A 13,454-nucleotide genomic window follows, 5' to 3' on the forward strand; every position below is an offset into this window, starting at 1 on the left:
TGTAAAAAAAAAAAAAAAGTGAATACCCATTCTTGAGTGAAAAAGCAATGAAAATTTTGATTCAATTTTCAACAACATATTTGTGCAAAAAAGCATTTTCATCAGTCACAGCAATTAAAACTCAGTACCAGTCTCAGCTTGAAATAAATATGGCTCTCCATCTTGCAGTAACATCATTGCAGCCAAAAATCCATAAACTTATTTCAAGCAAACAGGAGCAAATATCACATTGTAAAAATGTGTAATACTTAAATTTATTTTAATGAATGTGTTACAGTTAAACAACCTTAGAAGATTTTGTTATGAATAAATAAGTATTTATAAGTTGTTATATTAAATAGGTGCATTTCATATTAATAAAATGGAAGTTCTTTTTTTAATAAAAAAATAAAAAAAAATAAAGGGAGCAACTAGAAATAATAAGGGATCAACTAGAAATGAAGAAAACATTGTCTGAAATAAAAAATATTACACAGAGTCTTAAAAACAGAATGGAAGATCACAAGAATCAAGACAAAGATTTAGAACACAAAGAGCCAGAGGAGACTCCTCCACAGAAGCAAGAAGATAAGAGAATCCAGAAAGTTGAAGATATTGTAAGAAACCTCTGGGACAACTTCAAGCGAACCAACATCAGAATTATGGGCATCGCAGAAGATGACAGAGAGCAAGATACCAAAAGAATACTGGAAGAAATAGTGTCAGAAAACTTCCCCCACCTTGGGAAAGAAATAGACTTACAAGTCCAGGAAGCCCGCAGAACTCCAAACAAAAGGAACCCAAGGAGGACCACACCAAGACACATCATAATTAAAATTCCAAGAGCAAAAGACAAAGAGAGAATATTAAAAGTAGCAAGAGCAAAGCAGGTAGTTACCTATAAAGGAGCACCCATACGATTGTCAGCTGATTTCTCAACAGAAATCTTGCAGGCCAGACGGGAATGGCAAGAATTATTCAAGGTGATGAATAGCAAGAACCTACAGCCAAAAATACTCTACCCAGCAAAGCTGTCACTCAGAATTGAAGGCCAGATAAAGAGCTTCACAAATAAAAAAAAGAAAAGCTAAAGGAGTTCATCACCGCCAAACCAGAATTATGAAGGGGGTTATTTAGGAATAGGAAGAAGATAAAGATAAAAATTATGAACAACAAATAGGTAACTATCAACAAGTGAATCGAAAAACCAAGGGAAGTAAAAAATCTGATGAACAATATTAACTGGTGAATATAATAGAATCAGAGGTATGGAAGGGGAGTGGAATGATGATTCTTGGTGAAAGGGGGAGTGGGGGTGCAGGAAGAGACTGAACAAAAACTGTGCACCTATGGATGAGGACAATGAGGGATGGGGAAAGGACAGAGGGTGGAGTGGGAACCTGGTGGAAGGGAGCAATTGAGGGGGGGAGGGGAGAGGAACACATTTGTAATAATCTGAACAATAAAGATTTATTTAAAAAAAAAGAAATTAAAAATGGAACTCCTATTTGTCCCAGGCATCCAACTTCTAGGAATATATCCTGAAACACCAATCAGAAAGAATATATGCACCCCTATGTTCATAACAGTGCAGTTTACAATAGCTAAGAATTGGTAAATAGCCTATGTGCCCATCAGCAGATGAATGGATAAAAGAAAAACTATGGTTACACAATGGAATACTATTGGACAATCAAATAAAGAACTCTTATTATACCATTTGCAACAGCATGGATGGACCTGAAGAGTATTATACTAAATAAAATAAGCCAGTCAGAGAAAGATAAGTATCACATGTTCTCACTCATATGTGGAATCTAATGAATCAAAAATGTAAAGAGAGAATATTAAAAGCAGCAAACAAAAAATAACTAGTGATATATGAAGGCTTGACCATAAGACTGCCCAGATTGGCAGCCTCTTGGAGGACCTGCAGGGTCTATCTGTCCCTATTTCACTCACACACACACACACTCAGATCCACACACTACTCTATCTACCTCACTCGCTCACACACTCTCCCTCCCTAACTCCCTCAGGTCACCATCTTTTTTGCTATATTAATTTTTAAGGTGTTTTTTTTCAATCATAGAAGGTTGCTAAAAGTGGTCAAATGTTTTTTTGTGCATTCAGTAAGACAATTACGTTATTTTAAATTATTTTTAATACAGTGGAAAGATTTCTGTATGTCTAACCAAACTTGAATCTCAGAAAAAAAAATTTCAATTGGCTATGATGCATAATATTATTGATATATTATTGAATTTGCTTTGCTAATACTATATTGAGGATTTTCCCTTCAATACTAATCAGAGATACTAACCTGTAGTTTTCTTTTCTTATGGAGTCTTTGCTGGGTTTGTATCAGGGTGATGCTGGCCTTAAAAAATAAATTTAAAAGAATTTCCTCTACTAATATTTAATTTTGAAGAGTTTAAGAAAGATATGTACTAATTTTTTAATTTTTTTAAAGTTGAGTTGTGAGCTTCTCGTTTAGGAGATTTTTATTACTAACTTGATATATTTGTTCAAGTTTCCTCTTTCTTCTTGATTCAGTCTTAGAAGGTTTAATGTTTTTAGGAATTTATCCACTACTTCTAGTGGAATTTTCTTTTAATACAAAAAAAAAACAACCCACCTGGCCGAAACCGGTTTGGCTCAGTGGATAGAGCATCAGCCTGTGGACTGATTCCGGCCAAGGGCATGTACATTGGTTGTGGGCACATCCCCAGTGGGGAGTGAGCAGGAGGCAGCTGATTGATGATCCTCTCTCATCGATGTCTCTAGCTCTCTATCCCTCTCTCTTCCTCTCTGTAAAAAGTCAATAAAAATATTTTTAAAAAACCTCATAGTTTTGCTGAATTTTTTCCTGTCTTTCTATCCTATATTTTATTCTGCTCTAATCTTTATTATTACTTTCCTTGTGCTAACCTTGGGTTTATTTTGTTCTTTTTATTTATTTGTATTCATTTTTTTTAGTACCTTGAGTGATAAATTTAAGTTATTTAAGAAAACATCAACAAAATGAAATGGGAGCCCACTGTAGGGGAGGACGTATTTACCAATGATGCTTCTGATAAGGGGTTAATATCCAAAATATATAAGGAACTTATGCAACTTAACAAAGGGAAAGCAAAGGACCTAATTAAAAAATGGGCAAAGGACCTAAATAGATACTTCACCAAAGTAGACATACAGATGGCCAAGAGACATATGAAAAATGCTCAAAGTCACTAATGATCAGAGAGGTGCAAATTAAAATGAGAGATACAAGTTTCAACTCATACCTGTCAGAATGGCTCCGTCATCAACAGTCAAAAAATGGTAGGTGCTGATGAGGATGTGGGGAAAAGGGAACCCTAATACACGGCTGGTGGGAATGCGGACCGGTGCAGCCAATGTGGAAACAGTATGAAGTTTCCTCAAAAATCACCATTTTTTTTTTTTTTTTACCATTTTACACACTTCTAGAAATATGTCCTAAATAAAATCAATCATAAAATATATATACACCCTTATGTTCATAGCAGCACAATTTACAGTAGCTAAAATCTGGAAACAGCCCAAAGGCTCATCAGCATCTGAATGGATAAAAAAAAAATCTATGGTATATTTATAAAATGGAATACTAGGCAGCAGTAAAAAAGAAGGACCTCTTACCCTTTGAGATAGCATGTAGGGACCTGGAGAATAGAATGCTAAGCGAAATACGCCAGTCAGTGAAAGACAAGTATCACATTATTTCATTCATATGTGGAATCTAATGAACAAAATAAACTGATGAACACAATAGATCCAAAGACAGATTATGAAACAGACTGACTAATCTCAGAGGGAAGGCAGAACGGGGGAGAGATTAACTAGGGAATTTATAGGCATATACTATAACACATGGACACAGACAATAGTATGATGAAGGCTAGGAGGGGCAGGTGTGGGTAGATAGAGTCAATCAGGGAAAAGGGGAACATCTGCAATACTTTCAACAATAAAGATAACTTTTAAAAAATAATTTTCTTTTAATACAAAACTACTTCCCTCTCAGTAGTGCTTTTACTGTATATCATAAGTTTTGTTGTGTATTTATTTCCATTTGTCTTTATATGTTTTCTGTTAGGACTGTAGGGCAATACAATCTTTAATGGCCATTTGTAAGCTTCCTACCACAGGAAAACATGGGTGGGGGGAAAAAGCTTGATGGACATCAGGAATCAAACCATGTAAGGAACTGAAACTCTTCTAAAGACACCTGATCACTCACCTGAATTCCAAGCCCACCAGCTCAACTCTAGACACACTGGCCACAAAAGCTTCCAGCCAGTGACTGCATATGAGGATGAAGTTCCAGCTCCTGGGTGCTGCCAATATTGACCCAATGTCCCCTTGGCTTGGTGCTATACAGCTCTTCCCTTTGGATATCCCATTTACTTCCCCTTTCCTGAAGCAAATTCAATTTTCCTTTATCCCCTGTATGAGATGGCTATTTAGCCTTCCATGTATCACCATGCTAACCTTTCATTTTCAAAACTCTTTCCTGATTTCCTCTTTGACCTAGTGCTTCTTGTATGTAATTTAATTTCCGAGTATTTGTGAATCTTCCCATTTTCTTACTGATATTGATTTCTATTTCTATTCCATTGTTCTCAGAAAAGACATTTGGTATGATTTAAATCTTCTTAAATTTGTTTTGTTTTGTGACCTAACAAGTGATCTATTTTAAAGAGTGTCCCATATGGACTTGAGAAGAATATGTATTCTTTTGCTTCTTTCAATATTTGGTAGAATTCACTGGTGAAGCCATCTGGTCCTATTATTTTGGGGTAAGTTTTTGATAGTTTTTTTTTTCTTTTTCAATTTATCTTTATTATTGAAAGTATTACATAAGTCCCCTTTGTGGTCTCCATCCCCCCGCCCATTTACACCCTTTACCCCTCACCCACACATCCCAGGCCTAAAGTAACAAAACATAAACATACACAAAACCCCTAAAATAATACCAAGAGCAATCACTGGGGAAGAAAAAATTAGGGAAGAGAAAAGAGACCAAGAATGATAGGAAAAAAATAAAAATAAAGTAAAATAAAATATGAGGAGAAAAATAACAAAATAATAATAATAAAAAAACACAAACAAGACTAAAAATAGGGAAGGACAAAAATGAATGTGTAAGTGCAGAGGTGAAATAAAGAAAATAAGAATAAAGAATTAGTAGAAAGGGAGAAGAAAATTTGTTTAAAATAAAGAATGAACAAAAGAAAAACAAAAGAAGAATTTTAAAAGGAAAATAGAGGAAAACTCAGACGCAAAATAAGGAAAGAAAAAAAAAAGATAAGAAAGCAGGGGCAGGGTGGAGAAAAAGAGAAAATAAAGGGAAAAATTGAGATTCAATAGAAAAAAAGGAAAGAGGAAAATTAGATATATAAAAAAACAATAGAGACTATAATAAAACAAATCAATAAAGATAGATAATGAAGGTAAATAAAAGGAAAATAATTAGAAAGAGAAGAAAAAAATAAAAAGTGAAGTTTCAGCAGAGTTTAGTGCTTCATGGAAGCTCCCTTTGGATCTTACTTTTCTGATGACTGGCTGACTGCCAATTCTGGACTTGCTGTGAAGTACTTAGGTGCTAACCACTGTCAGAAATTGTCTTTCTTTGGCTTTCAGCAATCTGCTTAAAGCTCCAAGAGATCCAGAGTTTGTGTCTATCTCCACAGAACTTGGCTGCAAGCAGAAAAGGCCAATCTCAATGGTTGTTTCAATTTCCTCACTGTTGATCAGTCTATTTTGATTTTCCAGTTCTTCATGATTTGGTCTAGGAAGGTTATACATTTCTAGAAACATATCTATTTCTTCTAGGTCATTGAATTTTATGACATATAGTTTATGTATGATCCTTTGTATATATACTATATAATAAAGAGGTAATATGCAAATTGACTATCACTTCAACACACAAGATGGCCCACAGTGAAGGATAGTTGTGGGCAATCAGGCCAGCAGGGGAGGGCAGATGGGAGAGACCAGACCTGCAAGAGAGGGAATTCTGGATCAATTAGGCCTGCAGGGGAGGGCAGTTAGAGGCAACCAGGATGGCAAGGGAAGGAAGTTAGGGGTAACCAGGCCAACAAGGGAGGGCAGTTGGGGACAACCAGGCCTGTAAAGGAGGATAGTTAGGGGCAAACGGATTGGCAGGGGAGCAGTTAGGCATCAATCAGGCTAACAGGGGAGCGGTTAAAGGGTGATTAGGCTGTCAGGCAAAAAGTGTTAGGGGCAATCAGGCAGGCAGGCGAGCAGTTGGGAGCTAGCAGTCCTGGATTGTGAGAGGGATATCCAACTGCTCATTTAGGCCTGATCCTACCAGGGGTCCCAGATTGGAAAGGGTGCAGTGCAGGCTGGGCTGGGGGCACACACCCCGTGCACAAATTTTATGCACCAGGCCAAGCTTGTCAATTTTAATATATGTTTTTTAAAAAGCAAAAAGACAAAAACAAAAACAGTTTTATTATGTTAGTTTATTGTATAGTCTTTTTGTTCTCTAACTAAATTGTGCTCTAGTTTTTATTACCCTCCTTTTTCTGTTGATTTTGAGTTGCTTTTGTTCTTTTTTAGTTCTTTAAGATGTAATTTTATGCTATTCACTTTGAATTTCTCTTGTTTTTTTTAGATAGATATGTAATGATATAAACTTTTCTCTTATTAATGTTTTCTCTGCTTCCCAGAAGTTTTGATATGTCTTATTGTCAGTTTCATTGGTCTCTATTTACCCTTTCATATAACCTTTTATTTCTTCTTTGCCTTCATCACTTTTTAGTAATATGTTCTTTAATATGAACATAGTTGTGGGTATGTTTGCTTCCCTTTTCTGCAGTTAATTTCTAATTTCAAAGCACTGTGGTCAGAGAATATGCTTACTATAATTACAATCTTCTTATATTTGTTGAGTCTAGTTTTGTGACTCGATACATGCTCTCTCAGAATGTTCCATGTGCACTGGAGAAGAATGTATAACCTGGTATTCTGGGATGAAAGGCTCTATAACTGTCAATTATGTATATTTTGTCTAATGTGTCATTTAAGGTCAATATTTGTTCATTGATTTTTTTTATTTGGATGATTGATCTAGAGCTGTCAATGCAGTATCAAAGTCCCCAACTATGACTCTTGTCAGTATCTCTTGGTAGTTCTGTTTATATTTGCTTTGTATATTTCAGTGATCCTTAGATGAGTCTCCTGAAGGCAGTATAGGATTGGGTTTAGTTTTTTTTGTTTTGTTTGTTTGTTTGTTTGTTTGTTTTTAATCCAATCTGCTCTTCTGTGCCTTTTTAATTGGTGCACTCAGTCCTTTTACATTTAGGGTGATTATTGATTTATGAGGATTTCCTATAGTCATTTTATCTTTTTTTTTATGGTAAGCTCTGTGCCTCTATTGGTCCTGCCATTTGTGTTTTTGGCTGTTGATTTTGTTTGTTAGTATTCCTAAATTTTGCCTCTGATTCCTCTTTTTAAAGTTAAATGTATTAATTTTGGGTTTCTGTTTGTGTTTGTGTATGTTTGCTTACTAATTTGTCTATGAAAAACAAAGTTTCATATATACATTTTTTATGTTCTGAACTCCATATCTCTTTGCAAATCAAGACCTACCCTCCTTTATGTTTCTGTTATAATAAATTATCCCTGTTTATTCTGTTTGTTGATTATCTTACTCATAGTTTGTAACAGGTGGGATAACCTCCTCGAGTATTTCCTGCAATGGAAATCTTCTGATGATAAATTATCTCAGACAATGCCAGTGAAAAAAATGAAAATGGACATCTTGACACATGACAAAGAACCAGATATGAAAGTACTCCAAAAGCTAGTGTTCTACATCCTACTCCAAAAACAGTTTCAGATCTAGGAATCACTGTAGATCTGGAAATCCTGATTTGACTATGACTCTGGTTGGTAACTGTGGCTCACAAGCCACATGTGGCTCTTTGGCCCCTTGAGTATGGCTCTTCCACAAAATACCACAAACTGAGAGAGTTTATTTTGAATAAGTGGCATTAGAAGAAGTTTAAATTTTAAAACTGTGGCTCTCAAAAGAAATTTCAGACTTTGTACTGTTGATATTTGACTCTGTTGACTAAGAGTTTGCTGACCACTGGACTATGAAAAAGTTGATTTGATAAAGAAATTCATATTAACTTTGTGCAATGAGGCAGAAATTGCCTTGAAATAAAGATACAGAGGAACAGACAAAAATAAAATAAATGAATTATTTTTAGTACACCTGAGATTGTGTTGTGAAAAGTTAGTATCTATTATAAAAGTATTAGATTACATAAATCAGTGGTTCTCAATGCACTCTTTTAATACAAATATATTAATGCTTTTTTTTGAAATCCTAAATATACATTCCTGGATAATAAAAAGTGACTACACACATAGTTTTTTAAATTGATATTATATCCTATCTATAAGGTAAATAAAAGTAAATTTTAATATATCATGTTGAAGGGTGTAGGCTTTGGATTCAAGTTCCATTTCCACCTCTGACACTTTACTACTTGTGTGTATTTGAAAAAAATTACTTAGTTTCTCTTTGTTTGAACTCCTTATTTATGAAATAGAAATAACAATATTTTGATCAGAGAGTTTTTATTGTATGTAGTGAAAACATGATTCATCTTCACATAATGTGACTTCAGTACTCATATCTGCTGTCTCTTCAGAAAATATATTAATAATAATGCATTATATCAAAATGAAACAGGAAAACATTTTGTTCCCAAGATATATTGAAAATTACATATTACTAAAGTTTTAGAATTATTTCCTGCTTTGATCTCCTAACTCTCCTTAATTGGCCATTCAACCAATCAATGCGTAACATGCTAATGATATGCTAAGGCTGCTCAACTGCTCGCTGTGATGTGCACTGACCACCAAGGGGCAGACGCTCTGACCAGTAGGTTAGCTTGCTGCTGGGCTCCTACTGATAGAGACTGAGCAAAATGGGTCTGACAAGCCCTGGAGCCCTGCTGTGGTCCCTCCCCAGATGGTCAACTTCTCACATCCTCCCTGGACCTGATCATACAATGGTAGGGTCCCTCAACCTGGCCTGCATTCTCTTGAGATCTGGGATCCCTTGGGAAATGTCAGAGAACTAGTTTCATCCCGACGGCAGAATGACTGATCGCTATGACACACACTGTCCACCAAGGGGCAGACATACAACACAGGAGCTGACCCCTGATGATCAGTGTGCTTCCATAGGGGGAGCACCGCTCAGCCAGAAGCTGGGCTTAGAGTAGTGGTGGCATGAGCCTCTCTGCCCTCAAGGCAGTGCTAAGGATCTGACTGTGGGGAGCATGCCCAAGCCATTAGTTGGACATCCCCTGAGGGGCATCCCCTGTGAGAGGGCACAGGCTGGGCTGAAAGCCCCTCCTCCCCCCAACCAGTGCACAAATTTAGCAAAATTTGACAAATGTAACACAAGAAGGACAATATTATTTACTGAAAAGTTCAAGTACTGAAATGAAGTATATTTAATACCTGTAAACAAAAGCAAACTCTGGATTTTACCAGGTAATTGGCAAATGTAATATTTTAGGACAACAGACAGCATAAACAGCCTAATCTGTCTTGGAAGGGATCCAATTAGTATCATGCAGAGATAGAAATGGTAGTAGAAGTATACAGTGTGACCACATTAAAATTCATTAAATGTCAATGAAGCATAGCAATATTCTGTTTGCAAGAAAAATATGTTTCTCATTATTAGAGATAATTGAGGAAAATTAAATTTACATAAGGAGAAAAATGATTTGCTTACATGGTTATAAAAATTTTTACCAGTTATGTCTTTTATTTATTTTTCAAAGACAGTTTACATTCAATATTATTCTACATTAGTTTCAGATGCTCAGCACAGTGATTAGAAATCCTATACTTTCCAGAGTGGTCCGCCACCAATTTTCAAGCCCCTATCTGGTTCCATACACGATTCTCACAATATTGACTATATTCCCCATGTATAAAATGATCTACATCTTTATGACCATTCTGTAACTACCAACTTGTAGGGCTCAATCCTTTTACCTTTTTTAAATCAGTCCGCTAACCTTTTCCCCTCTGTTAACTGTCAGTCTGTTATCTGTTTCTCAGTCTGTTTCTATTTTATGTGTTTATTTTATTTTTTAGATTTTACATGTAAGTAAAATCATATGTCTTCTGTAATCAGCTTTAAGTAAAGTGAAAACATGTCAGATTTGGGTGCAAAAATGAATTTCCTTCCAAACTTTTTCACCATAAGTTGATTGTATTTATAGTTCAATTATGTAATTCTGGGAGGTTTACACCAAGATATAAATCTTAGGATCTTAAACTCCAAACACTTCATATTGGAAACAAAATGTAGCCTGAACAATTAATAATAAAGTAATATTTTTATTGTGTTCAATTTGATCATTTTCCCCTCTATTACCTTTTCTCAGCCTATAATCCTGTAAGGGGTGCTGATACCATTGAGCAATGAGAATATTTTTTATTAAGATATTATATGTATACATACCTTACCAATCCCCACCCACCCCATTCCCAAACATGCCCTCCCTCCCCATAGTTTTTCCTCCATTGGTTATGCTTATATGCATGCATACAAGTCCTTCGGTTGATCTCTTATCTCCCCCATATTTCCCTACCCTCCCCACTGTAATTTGACATTCTGTTTGTTTCTTTACTGTCTCTGTATCTATCTTTTTGTTCATCAGTTTATAATGTTCCTTATTATCCATAAATGAGTGAGATCATGTAGTGTATTTCTTTCATTGACTGGCTTACTTCACTCAGCATAATGTTCTCCAATTCCATCCAGGTTGCTGCAATGATGAGAATTTCTTCTTTTTTACGGCAGCATAGTATTCCATTGTATAGATGTACCATGGTGTTTGGATCCAATCATCTGCTGATAAGCACCTAGGCTGTTTCCAAATCCTAGCTATTGTAGATTGTGCTGCTATGAACATAGGGGTGCATATATCTTTTTTGATTGGTGTTTCTAGTTTCTTAGGATATATTCCTAGGAGTGGGATTACTGGGTCAAATGGGAGTTCCATTTTCAGTTTTTTGAGGAAACTCCATACTGTTCTCCACAGTGGTTACACCAGTCTGCATCCCCACCAGCAGTGCATGAAGATTCCTTTTTCTCCACATCCTCACCAGCACTTGTCTTTTGCTGATTTGTTGATGATAGCCATTCTGACAGGTGATGGATGTTACTGCATTGTCATTTTTATTTGCATTTCTAGGATAATTAGTGACTTTGAGCATGTTTTCATGTGCCTTTTGACCTTCCTTCTGTCTTCTTTTGAGAATATTCTATTTAGGTCAGCAATGAGAATATTAATGGATCAAAATTTATCTTGTGCTAATGCTAGATATTATGTTAAGCATTTAGTATAAATAGAATCACAAAACTATAAAAGATCCAAATGTTGTTTAAAGATATAAGCAAGTGTCAGCTTGTCCTGGTTGCAGGGTGCATGTATGTGTGACCTGGATGTTGCCGCTATTCTGTGCCCTTGAAACTCTTTTGGTGAGTGGTGGAGTGAGAGGATATGTGTCCTTAGAAATAGAAACTATAAATATGTACTCTAATCTCTTCATTGTCATTTGACACCAGGTAAACACATTTCTTCTTATAGATATTCTAAAATATTTTAGTCACACCAACTAATCCCATTGTCTCAGCTATTAATATTATAAATGCTGATCCCAAAATCTATCAATCAACATATGCTTCTATCTCTTTCTATATATGGCAACATTTATATTTTTTAAAAATAAGACAAGGACTGTCATGAGAATGTTGGAGTTTTACTTTTCTACAGTCAGAATCTTCTTTCTTTTTATTGGGAGATGTGATAATAGAAGAGTGCAAAATTACTGCAAATTTATGGCAGAATTATGGCAAAATACTGCAAAATTATGGCAAAGATGAAATTCCCATAACCCTTAAATATGCATAACATGATATCCATTAAAGAAAATTGTGGGGAAGAATAGGACTTGATTGGAAATCTCTGAAATGTCAGGAGGACCTTGCTGAAGATAGCAAGCCCTGCCTTGACTTTTCCAAACAAGTCTGAGCCCCCAGGTGTTTTACTAGAATGTTTTGTCTTTAGGCGTCCTTGCGTAAAGGACACTGCAGATGCATGTCTTCTCAAGGATATTTACCCTGCTGGTAGTATCTAGAAGTTATTGTAATTTTAGTTCAAACTGTTATTACAATAAAAGCCTAAGAGCCAGTTGAACGAGGCTGTTTGGGTTTTCAAGCCAAGCAGTCCTTTAGCCCTCTCATGTGTCAGAGTAATCATTCACCTGTGTTCTGGGTCTGCCAGTTAGCCCTGGCAGAAAATTTTATCTACACACACACACACACACACACACACACACAATGTAATGCTATTCAGTCATAAAGAAATATAATCCATTTGCAACAACATGGAAGAACCATGAGGGATTTATACTGGGTAAAATAAGTCAGAGAGAAAGACAAATAGTGTATGATCCAGTTACATGTGAAATCTAAAAAATAAAACAAGTTTGTAGATATTAATATCAGCTTAATATCTGAGGGAATGGTTGAAGAAATTCAAAGGGTACAAACTTTCAGTTATAAAATAATTAAGTCATGGGGATGTATGTAACGTAAAGAAAAAATCTCACAAAATATTCTAAAGATTAACTAGATTCCCTCATTATTTTAATTCCTATCTGTATCCAATATTTCTTAAAAAGAGCACTGCAGACATTGTGATAAGCATGTTTATTTTTTAAACACAGATGCTGAGATTTGTAATATTTAGAGGAAATACGTTTTCTTCCCACACTATACAAAAACTTATAACAGATCCTAGAGGTTTGGCAGCTAGCTTTCCTATTAATCCTGACATCTCTTGCTTTTGCCTCAGTGCTTGGAACATGGAAATAATTAAAAATGTGTTGTTAAACTGAGTAAATGTGCCAAAATCCGCAACCTAGTGCCCTGGTTTAAATCTTCCCAGCTAGATTTCAAGTTGCTGAGTGCAGGATCTTGTCTTTCTCACCTACTTACTCTCTTACATGTGCAAATTAAATTGACATTAGTATTGCAGAGTAAAGAGTGAAGGAAAACAATATGAAAACTCTAAATGATTTAACAGGATCAGGTTGCTGAAAAGGCAAAAGAACACTAATACCAGTGATTTTCAACTATTTTCATCTCATGGCCCACATAAATTACTAAAATTCTGTGGCACACCAAAGAATATATATTTTTTGCCAATTTGATTAAAAAAAAAAGTATAATTTGTAGAAGGCTACTGCTGTGTTGGCTTTGACAATCTAAGGGGAAAGAGGTCAGTGCCCCTAAGTAGCCAGGTATTTATTACATGTTTTAAAATTCTTACAGCACACCCACTCGGGTATCACCGCTAAAACTAAAGTCAGGT

The sequence above is a fragment of the Pipistrellus kuhlii genome, unplaced genomic scaffold, assembly GCF_014108245.1.
Source record: "Pipistrellus kuhlii isolate mPipKuh1 unplaced genomic scaffold, mPipKuh1.p scaffold_m20_p_3, whole genome shotgun sequence".
NCBI lineage: Eukaryota > Metazoa > Chordata > Mammalia > Chiroptera > Vespertilionidae > Pipistrellus > Pipistrellus kuhlii.